The sequence below is a fragment of the Rhinolophus sinicus genome, linkage group LG03 (assembly GCF_036562045.2).
Source record: "Rhinolophus sinicus isolate RSC01 linkage group LG03, ASM3656204v1, whole genome shotgun sequence".
Taxonomy (NCBI): Eukaryota; Metazoa; Chordata; class Mammalia; order Chiroptera; family Rhinolophidae; genus Rhinolophus; species Rhinolophus sinicus.
In genome coordinates, this window is record NC_133753.1 from 184,201,580 (window position 1) to 184,214,319 (window position 12,740).

The 12,740-nt window shown below is 34.4% G+C and overlaps 1 pseudogene; it reads right to left on the minus strand.

Moving 5' to 3' along the window:
- The window catches only part of LOC141570792 (NIPA-like protein 3), an 88,876-nt pseudogene that overhangs the window by 66,273 nt on the left and 9,863 nt on the right, over nucleotides 1-12,740 (minus strand).

The following is a 12,740-nucleotide window of genomic DNA, read 5'->3' on the forward strand; positions in this document are numbered from 1 at the left end:
ACCACTTTTTTTGCAAGTTTTAATATTTTTTGTGAGTTTTGATAATTTTGTGAGTTTTAGTATCTGAATGCTTAATGTGAGTCTTTCCTCCATGCAGTTAGTCATCTAAATTCTGTGTAGTAGGTATTATTACGAGGTGACAAAATTCAATTAAAGAACAGGGAACTTACAACTGCATTTCTGGTAGGCAGTAGATTTAGTCTTTGAATCCTGGGAGCCAAACCAGTGCCATGGGAAAAATTTAGGAACAAAAACAATAAAAGGAAAAAGGATACTTTTTGTTATGATGTTTCTGTGCCTCCTCCAGGTTGACCTAAGCTGAGTCTCATGGAAAGCTCCATTATCTAGGCGAGAATCAGGCCCAGGTGGCTTCTAATAAAACTACACTGAAGAAGTGCCTTTGGCCCATTCTCATTAGGTCTAAATTCAAATCTTCGTTTCCTTGCTTTCTGATAGTGAGGGAAGGGTGTGTGCAAGCACCCGCTCTACTGAACAAGAAAGCTAGAAAGCAAATGCATCAGTACCTTAAGTGCATATTCTTGTCTCTTTTAGTGCATCTCCTATCAGTATGGTCAGGTGAAAGGAAGGAGCACGGGTGGGAGAAGATTGAGTGGGGAGTATTGCCTCCCCACTCTGGAAAAAAAATGGAGTTTTGCTGAACTTCAAATTAATCTTTAAATCCTAATGAGAAGAGGCAAAAGCAGAGGAACAATTTGGTGATTCAAGCGAAAGAAGTTTAATGGGAACAATACTGAGGCACTGAGAGAAGATGGAACAAAGAAGAGAGACAAGAAATGGGACAGCCCTCATGTTGTCACAAGGGACAAATGGCTACCTATGAAGCCCAGGAGTTGGAACTTGAATGAATTTTTTTTTTTAATTATATAGGTTTCAAGGGTACAGTTCTATAATACATCATTGGTGTATTGTATTGTGTATTCACCACCCAAACTCACATCTATTTCAGTCACCATATATTTGACTCCCTTTACCCTTTTGTACCTCCTTCCCTCCCTGCTTTCCTTCTGGTAACCACTCAACTGTTGTCTATGTCTATGAGTTTTTGTTTGTCTTGTTCATTTATTGCTTTCAGGTTTATATCCCACATATGAGTGAAATCATATGGTTCTCGACTTTTTTTGTCTTATTTGGCTTAGCATGATGACCTCAAGATCCATCCATGTTGTCACAAATGGCAATATCTGCTTTCTTTCAAATAAGATGAAGTCTATCACTGCAGTAGTTTCTGGAACCACCATAGACAGGCAGCACCCAGTAGTCATCATGCAGAGGGTCTCTGGGGCACATCCCATTGAGTTCAAATCCCGGCTCAGCAATTTATTAGCTCTGCAACCTTCATAATTTGACTTAATTTCACTCTACCTCAGCTACTGCATATTAGAAATGATAACAGCTAAAATTTAAGGAGAGGCTTGTCGATGTTAAATGAGGTAGAAGAGCTCCTGCCTCAAAGAGCCTGATGAATATTAGCTATAACTAATATATTACTAATCTTGCCTGTCCTAGTTTTTTTTCTTTATAAGTGTTATCTATCTAAATCATACTCAAATTTCTCTCTCTCCTCTGATCCATCTACACTTTTATATGACAAGAATGATAAAAAGCCCATGTCCCCTGAAGTGATATATAACCTTTCCTGGGTTTTGGCTGCCTCCGTATTTTCCACCTGAAACTTTCTGCAGCATAAACCACGTCCGATTCTTACAAGAATATTGCTGCTTCTCATCTCCGTGCCTTGTTAACTAACTCTTCATGGAGCTTTACTCTTCACTGCACATTTATTCTCATCAATATATTCCACCATTCATTCAATATCTCAATGAATATTGATATTATATAAGAATCCTTATTAATATCTGTTGCTGCATAACAAAGTACTGAGACTTTAGCCACTTAAAAATGCATGCACACATGTAATATCTCAGAGTTTCTGTGGGCCCAGCTTAGGTTCTGTGTCTCTCCCAAGACTGTAATCAAGATGTCAACCAGGGCTGCATTCAGTTTAAGGCTCAATGGGGAAGAGATCAGTTTTCAAGTTCACTCAGTTGACGGCTGAACTGAGTCCCTTTTGGGTGTTGGACTGAGGGCCTCCGTTTTAGTTGGCTGTTGGACAGAGGCCACCCTCAGCTCCTGCAATTTGCTTTATTAAATCCAAGTGTGAATTGACTAATAAGACAGAAGGTACAATCTCCTTGAGTTCCTTCTCTTAGCAAGGACTCCTGCTTGTCCCAAACAGACAAAACTAATAAATTCTTTCTCATTTGTACCTGGTTTTCGTGTAGTGACTGATACAACTATCATTGCTAGAGTGAAAAATAGTAATGCATTTTATAATTTCTCTAGAAAAGTCATGTCCATCAATCAAACACAAGGAATGCTTCAGCTCTAAATGAGTTAGAGTTGCAGTGAAGAGTTTCAATAATCTCTTAGGAATTTAATAAACTTTATAGATATAATTAGCATCCTAAATACTGCTGCTTATTGTTTCATTGTGCAATCTAGGTAGACATCATTTTTACTAATTGTTTCATCTCTATTTTAGAATTTAAAAAATAATATTTCTTAAAGGAAGAATTGGGAGGTTGGTTTGTTGATGGGAGAAACAAGAGTAGTAATAAAATATGTTTTCATTAATCAGATTAAATCTAAAAAATTCAAATAAGATGCAAAATCTGTGTTTAACTCCATTTTTGAACAGAAATATGGAGTTAAACAGAAAAATATATTCAAAGCATATTTGGGGGACATCATTCTTATACCATATTTAAACCTAAGAAAATATTAATTTTCAGTAAGTTGATCATTAAACAGAAATTATTAAATAGAATAAAACAGCTTATTTCTTATTGCATTTTTTAGTGCAATAATTATAACATTTTCACTATTTTTGACCACTTGAATTGATTCTCTTTCTCTCCCTCTCTCAATCACACATTCACACACACCCCTAAGAAGTTTTCTTTATAAATTTTTAATAGATTCCTACAGTGATTTCCTTAGTGGCTCTTTTAGCTTAGGTGCTAATGACCTGACAGAATTTTTATAGAATATTTGTTCTAAGCAGTTTGGATGTTTATGACATTATTTTATGTACGGCACTTTGTTGCTAATTTATCAATTTTGAAAAACATTGCAAAGTGAAAAGAACAAGCGTGTGTCATTTTGTTTTGTGTATTTTTATCATTCAATTTAAAGCTTAACAATTAAAAATAATAAACACAGTTTTTAGAAAATATAAACCATTTGATGCAGTTAAAAATATGGAGGTATGCAAAAGGAACAGAATGTAATACATGTTTTAGTTGAAAAAAATTTAAATTCTAGAGTAAGGAAGATATCATGATTAACAGTTTCAAGATGTGTATTATTTTTCAGTTGCCTGGTTTCAATTTCCACCTGAAATATACTGCTTGAGAATGTCATTTAAAGATTAAGTATCCTGTTGTGCGACAAAGTGAACTCAATTTATAAATTATGCACATTGAAATGACGAAAACAAAATACAGTGAAAATTCTATTTGTCAGAGACCTGTTACATAGTATGTAAATAATGTATAGAAGATGTCTCCTTTTCTCACTACTCATTTTTTACATTCACTTCAGTATTTTATTACATTTAGCTATTTCTTAATTTCTCTGTTTAGTTGTTCAGTGAAAAGGCAGAGCACAACTAAACACAGCAGGAAATTTTGCTAAATTTTTTTTATATATCTATTTGGTACACTTGCCCTAGATACAAGGAAAAAAAATAAAAACAACAACAAAAAATACCTGAGATGTCAGAAGGTAGAAATTACCAAAATTATACTTAGCTCTTTTTCGTTCTTTATTTGAATCCATTTTGTTTAAGTAAGACGTGGTTTCCCTGAGACTCTTCCCAAAGAAAGAACTGTTTTGCTATTATTATAGGTGATAGTGGTGATGGTGATAATGGTGGTGATTGTGGTGGTGGTTATAAGCTATGTTTTACTATCAACAAAATGAAATCAATATTTGAATTCATACTTATAATTAAGTAATGATAGTTCCCTGGGATAGTTCCCTTTTATGATGGGTAGCCTACGGCTTTTATTAATAGTGCCATCTTCACTCTCAAAACTGTTCTTGGCGTCAGTGATCAATTGTATGCACACTTCATAGTTCTATTAAGCAAAGTCTAATATTTGTATAATCATTCAATATTTACAAACGCCTTTTCATTTCATCACTATATTTTATTATTTTAAGAATCTTCTGGTGCAGGAAGGAAAAAGATCATTATTCTAAATGCATCTATAAAAATATTGTTCAAAAACATTAGGCAACTTTTTGTATATGCCTCATCTAGCTAAAGTAATGAATCCAACCACAATCTTTTATTCTAATGTCTTTTGCTCTTTCCATTATAAAGCACTGTGTAGTTTGAACTCTCCCAAATATCACCAGACACCTTGTTAACATAAAAAATCACATTTGTTAGAACTTATAACCATGATAGAGAACATCATCTTAAGAGGATTTTAGCAGTGTCTCAGAAGAGGTGAAATTAATAGAGAGACAATGATAAGGTTTTGTGGTCTGGGCTCAAGTGGCTTGACATATTCTAATATGATGGCAAATTAGCTTATGGTAAAAACTTTCAGCAAAATGGGAACAGAGGGATCATATCAGCTAACATCATACTAAATGGGGAAAAGCTAAAAGCATTCTCCTTAAGATCAGGAAAAAGACAAAGATACCCACTTTCACCACTTTTATTCAGCATAGTACCTAAAGTTCTAGCCACAGCAATCAGACAAGAAAAATAAATAAAAGGCATCTAAATTGGAAAGAAGGAAATAAAATTGTCATTATTTGCAGGTGGCATGATACTATGTAGAGATAACTGCAGGATTCCATCAAAAAGCTATTAGAGCTGAAAATTAATTTAGTAAAGTAGCTGGATCCAGAATTCATATTCAGAAACCAGTTGCATTTGTATACACCAATAACAAACTGTCAGAAGGAGAAATTAAGAAAACAATCCCATTTATAATTGCTTCAAAACAATAAAATACTTAGGAATACATTTAAACAAGGAAGTAAAAGACATGTACTCAGAAAACTGTAAGACATTGAATAGAGAAATTAAAGAATATACAAATAAATAGAAACATATACCATGCTCATGGACAGGAAGAATTAATATATTTAAAATGCCCATACTACCTAAGGCAATATATAAATTCAACACAATCCCTGTCAAATTGCCAATGACATTTTTCACAGAACTAGAACAAATAATCCTAAAATTTATGTGGAACCATAAAAGACCTAGAATAGCCACAGCAATCTTGAGAAATAAGAACAAAATGGGAGGTATCACGCTACCTGACATCAAATCATATTCAGATAATCAATGGAACAGAATAGAGAGCCCATAAGTAAATCCATGACTATATGGTTATTTAATCTATGATAATGGAAGCAAGAATTTATGGTAGGGTAAAGACAGTCTATTCAATAAATGGTGCTGGGAAATCTGGAGAGACACATGCAAAAAAAAAAAAAATCTTCTTACACTATATACAGGAATAAATTCAAAATGGATTAAAGACTTAAATGTAATACTCAAAACTATAAAACTAGAAAAAGTATAGGAAGTAAATTCTCAGACATTACCCTTAGCAATATTTTTACTGATATATCCCCTCAAGCAAGGGAGGCAAAAAAATAAATAAATAAACATGTGGGAGTACATCAAACTTAAAAGTTTTTTTTCACAGCAAAGGAAATCATCAATAAAACAAAAATACATCCTATTGAATGGGAGAAGATATTTCCCAATGATATATCTGATAAGGGGTTAATAGCCAAAGTTTATTTTTAAAAAGTCATACAACTCAATACCAAAAAAACCCCAAACACCCCAATTAAAAAATGGGCAGAGGACATGAAGAGACATTTCCCTAAAGGGGAAATGCAGATGGCCAACAGACATGAAAAAATGCTCAATCTCACTATATGTAGAATCTAAAGAACAGAATAAACGAGCAAACAAAACAGAAATAGACTCAGAGATATAGAAAAAACAATAACAATGGATGGTTGCTAGATGGGAGGAGGGTGGGGATGTGGGGGAGAAGGTGAAGTGAATAGAAAGTACAAATTAGTCTTCACAATATAGTCATGGGGATATGAAATACAGTATGAGGAATGTAATCAATAATGTTGCATATCCCAACAAGTAGTCTAAATCCCTCGGTTAATTTTTCGTCTATCTTCTCCAAGCTTTGGAAAGTCTCTGATTATGGATCTTAGCTGAAAAGAAAACTGGGACTTAACATCAACCTTAAGCCACCTGCCCTATTCTGAAAGGAATTTAACTTTAAGGGGCAAATTAGCTTTGTAAGTGTTTGGATAGCCCTAAAAAGGGGGAATTAACCTAGAAATGAAATAGAGGCTAAAAGCAATATTAAAGCATATGTTGAGGTAAGAGAAACAGTAGTGTAGTAGCCACTAGATTCAAGTTATGCTTAGAGAATGTAAGCATAGAGGTAGTAGATTGGTGGGGTCATCACTTTGTAAGTGGTATAAATGTCTAACTATTACGTTGCCTTGTACACCTGACACTAATAATAATAAAAAAAGATGGAAAATTAGCTTAAATTTGGCCAAGTTTTATATAGCTCTCTCTATATAGATATCTATCTATCATCTATCTATCTATCTATCTATCTATCTATCTATCTATCTATCTATCTATCTAGATATCTATCTATCTATCTAACTATCTATCTAGATATATAGATATATAGAGATATAGAGAGATATATCTTCAATTTTGGAATAATTTAGAAACACAGATATCAGTAAGTCAATATACAAAATAGTTATGCTCTTGTGATAGCTAAGGGTGTCCTCAAGGATCAAGGAAAGGTTATTAAGAGATTATTCATTTTCAAAACACAATTTACTGAATAGATGTATACATATTATGATAGCAGATATAGTGTCAAAAATAAGAAAATGATATGATTCAGTTAAGAGTCCAGATGTGACAGTTACAAACTGAAGGAGGGAGAGTATCTGTGAATTACTAGACATACTGGTTTGTTGAGTCTGAAGGAGAGGTTGAGTAAAGGTGTCAAGATATATATTTGATATTATAGCTCCTCCATCAACACAAGAATTGAAAGTTTGTACATAAATATTTAGAGAAATATCTCCTTTTGATTTTAAGAATATAATGGAAAAATGTGAACTAAAATCACCCTGACGGCCGGGTTATTTATCACCCATTTATAGTTCTTTTAGTTCCAAGTTAGCACAAATTAGTTGTTTTTGTTTGTTTGTTTGTTTTACAATTTCCTTTCTGTGTATAATACCTAAGAGGTGTGCTAATCAAGAGGCTTATTCCTGACAAACAAATAAAGAAACAAAAACTCATAGACACAGACAACAGTTTAGTGGTTACCAGAGGGTAAGGGTGGAGGGGTTGGTAGATGAGGATAAAGGGATGTTAGAGGATCTAACATCAAGGCAGTTTCAAGTTTTTGTTTGTTTTTTCACATTTTTATTTGCTTTAGCCAAGGAAACAATTTTGGAATCTGAAGTTCTTTCAAAGCCTCCTTATAATTATTCTCCCTCAAATTATATATATATAAATATAATATGTGTGTATATATATATATATATATATAATTTTTTTTTCCTTTTGTCCTTAAGATGCCTTTCACATGATCAATTTTGTTCATAATAAAAGGTCTACAAAGTGACTACTGTAATTCTAAAATATCTTTGGTGAAATTGTAACATTTAGAAAGATATTCCCACAAATTAGAGTTTTAGTGTAAGTACACACAAATAGTAAGTGTCTGGCAGAGAGGAAACACAGGGTTAAATTTATAACAGTATAACCTCATCAGAATTGCACCAGTAACAGTGGTGCTTGTCCAACTCATGCCTCTGGAACACGATCAAGAGACTAGCCATCACCAATCAAAATCTCAACACAACTCTTAACTCCCAACAGACAAAACTGAGTAAAGCAGCTTTCAGGGACAAAAATGCAAGACTGATGAGAGTGTGTCCAGGTGATTCTGATTTAAAGACAGACTTTTTAATTAATTTAAAGGACAGCCTTTTGGGCCTTCAGCTTGTCATCTTCATATACACTCTCTCTTATAGACTTAGAATGCAAAGTAACAAGGAAATATAGGGATAAGGCACGTTTTCCTCAAAGATGAGAGTTTCAAACTCGATCAAATGGCCACAGAATAAATAGAAGGAGTATTTTCTAGTGTTGCGGAAGAATGGCGGAGACCGAGAAACTCAAGCGGCACTCAGAGATCAGGGAGAACACAGCTTTATTACACTGCAGGATCAGCAGGATTGTTCCCAAAGACTGAGCACTTACTGGGGTCAGGCACTTTGTCTTATAGGGTCAGGCCTCTGGGTTTGGGGGGGATTTGCGCCATTGCTATTCCGGTGCTAGGGATTGGTTAAATCTGGCCGGGGTGCCGGGGAGGTCCGTCCCTAACAGCTGTGATCGCTCAACACTGTTTTGATGGGAAAGCCTCTAAGTGCTGTGCTTGCAGGAAAACTGCTCCAATAAAATATCGGAGGAGGGAGAAGGACGGAAAGTTCCTAGGGGCTGTGCTCGCACCAAAAAGCTGCCCCAAAACTAGAAGACAAAATTAATTTAACATTTGTAATCTTGTTGACAATAATGCAGAATCCAGACCCAATTTGGGACTTATTATACCATCATCATCAGAGAGTTCCATGAGTTGCATTCAAGGGGCATCAACTGAGCCTGTGGTTTCAAATTTGAAGATTTTGAGCTATGACCAAGTGAGTCTTTTGATTTTTTGTGAAACCTACATATTACTGAAATATCACCAGAAAACCTAGTAATTAAGCAAAACTAAATTTAACCAAATGCATGTTTTTGAATGAGAGAGAACATCACTACAGCCTTAGTCATAAACTCTTAAGTCTTAGTATTCTTAGAAATGGGATATTTATAGGTTTTGAGGGAACTGGGCTCACATAGTTTCAGAAAGGTCTTTCAAGCTAAAGAGCTGATGGGAATTGGGCAACTTTGAAAGCATGATAGTTTAGGATGTGCGTCTATAGAAAGGAGACGTTCTTCAAGTGGAACTCAGGAAGCAAGCTATCCTTGACTTTATCAGTCTGCTAGGGCTGCCACAACAAAGTACCATGGACTGGGTGACTCAAATGAGAGACATTTATTTTCTCATAATCCTGAAGGCTAGAAGTCTGATATCAAGGTATTAGTGGGGTTGTTTCTTCTGAGGTCTGACCCCTTGGCCTGCAAATGCTTTCTTCCCTCTAAACTATCCTGTGCTCTTTAGTCTGGGTGTGGCTGTGTCCTAATCTCATTTTACAAGGGTACCAGTCATATCAGATTAAGACCCATCCTCATAACCTCATTATCCTTAATTAATTCCTGATCTCCCAGTATAGTCACATTCTAAGATACTAAGGATCAAAACTTAAACATATGAATTATAGGGAGGGATGCAATTCAGTCAATAACATTGACAAATAAGGTGTTGACTCAGGTCAGCAGATTGTTGTTTTAGATAAATTGATTTGCTGGAATTTTCTGAAGCAAACAGTTGTGCCTTACAGTCTTATCTTTCCTTGAAATGTGTTTATGTGACACAGGTAGTCACCTTTCTAACAAGTATCTAATGTTTTTTTATATTAATGAGCTGACTTTGGTGTTACTTGTCCAGGCCTGTATCTCCACCATCAAATGTGTGAATTTGGAGAAATCATTTAACTCTCATAAAGCTGCTCTTTGAAGATACTAGCAATTATCTACTTCATGGAGTTGTTGTGAGTGAGACAGGAATACAATTCTTGTAAAGCTCTTAGCAGAATGCTCCACATTAAATGTGAGCTAAGATGCTGCTGTTGTTGATGATTATGTACTAGTGTTGCAAAGGTTACAGAATCATATATCTTAGAGCTAAGTTCAAAAGAGAAAATAACACAGGGAATCTTTAAGACTAGGGCACTTCCTTCGGTAAATGTAATGGATAACCAACCGAGACTTTCTTTCCTATAATTTGATATTGTGAAATCTGATGTGATTTAGGAACTACTAAGCCAGCAATTATTATAGGAAGACTTTTAATGTTTTATTCAGCTCTTAAACAAATCAGGAAAATTGATCATTTACTTTTAACTATGAGAAGAAGGAAGTTCAGAGATGCTATTTAATCTGCTCTGGGTTATTCAGGTAGGGAGTAAAAGAGTCAGGAATTGAACCCAGACTGGTCTGATTCAAAAGTCGGGGTTCTCAGGTAGTAGTTTACTAACCATCACTACAACTAATATTAGAAAAGAAGACAAAACAATAAGCTCTTTTTATCCCTTCAACTTACATTTGCTTTTTCATTAAAAGATGTTTGGGTTTATTTTAACTAGATAAGTAGCCACGAGAGAATCACACAGATAAAAGTTTGACTGCCTGATTATGCGCTCATGCGACCTGCCATAACTCTGGGAATTCGGTCACCATTTCAAAGATGTGATTTGACATGGCATGGTAGCTAAGGGAATAAAAATATTTAACACTGTGGAATAAACTCCCATCTTTGTTTAGGTGCCTGGGGGGAGATGCATCTATAATTGATTACTCAAGTTCCAGCTGTTCTCAGAACTGTCACTGAAGTTATGAATTATTTGCTGAATCTAATATGTGGATAACAGTTAAATCAGCACAGTGAGTTTATTTATCTGCTGCATAATTTCGTCTATAAACATGCTTGTCCAAACAAAAGACATATATTTATCAAAGAAATTAGTCTAACATTATTAAAATAAATGTAGATAGTACAAAATAAACACACACACAGGATTACATTATGGAGTGGGTGTCATGATGGCTTCACGGATTTTCAGAGACATTTGTTTGGGGGTACTTGTAAAACATCTGTGAGATAACTTTCTTAAATTAGTTCACTTATTTCCTTAGGTGTTATTTTGAATCCATCTCCTTGAATTATAAATTAACTCTGGAAAAACTGAGTGAGGCTTTGTATGCCCAGCTGGCTGGAGCAATGTTTACCAACTTTCTGATGGAAAGTCCCTGAGGCCTTCCTTCTGAGCACCTTTTAAAACAGTACTGCTCACCTTTAACATGCATATAAATCACCTCAGGATATTTTTAAAATTCAGTAGTTTTAGGGTCAAGGCGGATATTCTGTACTTGTCTCAAGCTCCCAGCTAAGGAGCCTTTAAAATGTGGTTCATTAGAATAGAGATGTGCTGGAAGTCTAAAATAGACAGGAGATGTTGAAATCTTAGGAAAATAAGAGTATAAGCTATATCAATAAAATGTTTTTTTTTTTATAATGATTACGTGTCAAATAGACAATGTTCATAGATATAAGTAAATTATATTATTAAAATTAATATCATTTATTTTCTTTTTTACTTGTTTGTGTGACTATTATTATTTTTTTATTATTTTTAATAAATATTTGCCTTGCATTATGTTTCATTTGCACAGGTTGGTCTCAGTAGAGGGTTGAGACTAGAATCTCAACCCTCAGTGGGACAGAGATGGGTGTATTAGTATTCTCTTATTTTACTATTCATGCATTGCATGATAGTATGTGTCAGTCGTTCCCACAAGATTGTGATTTCCTGAATGCAAGGACTCTTTACTTTTGTATGGGTGACTGGCGAAAAGGAAGTGGTCATGTTGGTTAGATATTTATAACACATCATCTTGAAAGTGTGAAAGTACAGCCATCCTGTAATCATTACAATAAGTGACACAATGCAGGAAAAATATCATTTCTGGAATATGAGATTTTTCTAAACTTAATACTAGGTGAGCTTAATAGAAGTTTGTAAAAACTCATAATGCTTCTTTTATTCTGCTGTTATTATGGGGGATATGTGAAGTCATGTCATAACTCCTGCTCAAATATGATTATCGTACCTGAAACCTAAGGAATGATAAAATGCAGTTCATAGGAGTTTGTAGGGAATCTTGAGATGATAAAATGGGCTGTAATTCTCAGTTATGAATGACTCCACTGAAATGGAAAAGTTTACTTTCAACAAAGTGATACTCTTCAAACACACAGGAACTTTTTTGCTACTGTAATCTATCACAAAATATACAGTATTATCGGGATCTATGTAGCATACAATGGTTCCTGGTTTATGTGTGCACAAGTACATAATACAGTTTAGACTGCTCTGAAATAGTATGTATCAGATTAAGGGGACCCAAAACTTAAGTCACAACTGTTAGAATTATGGTACTTTGGTGTTTGTTTTATCTGAGGCTATAGAATGTAACGATTAAGATCAAGATCCTTAGAGCCAAAATGCACTATGCAATTCACCATTTTCTCTGCTTATCAGTTTTCCTATCTCTAAAACAGGCATAATAATAGTACTTTTCCCACAGAGTTGCTGTAAAGATAAAATAAGTTAAAAGCTGTGTTTGGAACAGTTTGGCTTATAGTAAGTACCTGATAAATGTTGCCATTATTAGATAATAAAATGTTCTTAATTATGCTCTGAACTAGTAACTTAACATAAAAGATTTAATGGCCCAAAGCAAAAGCTACTTTATAGTTTAAGATAAGAAATGTGCATTTTTTAGGTTTTCTTATATTTCTATTGATAAGACAACTTGAGGACAACTGCTCATATTCTACTGTCTTTAAGCAAATAACATCACAATGTTTTTAAAATTCATT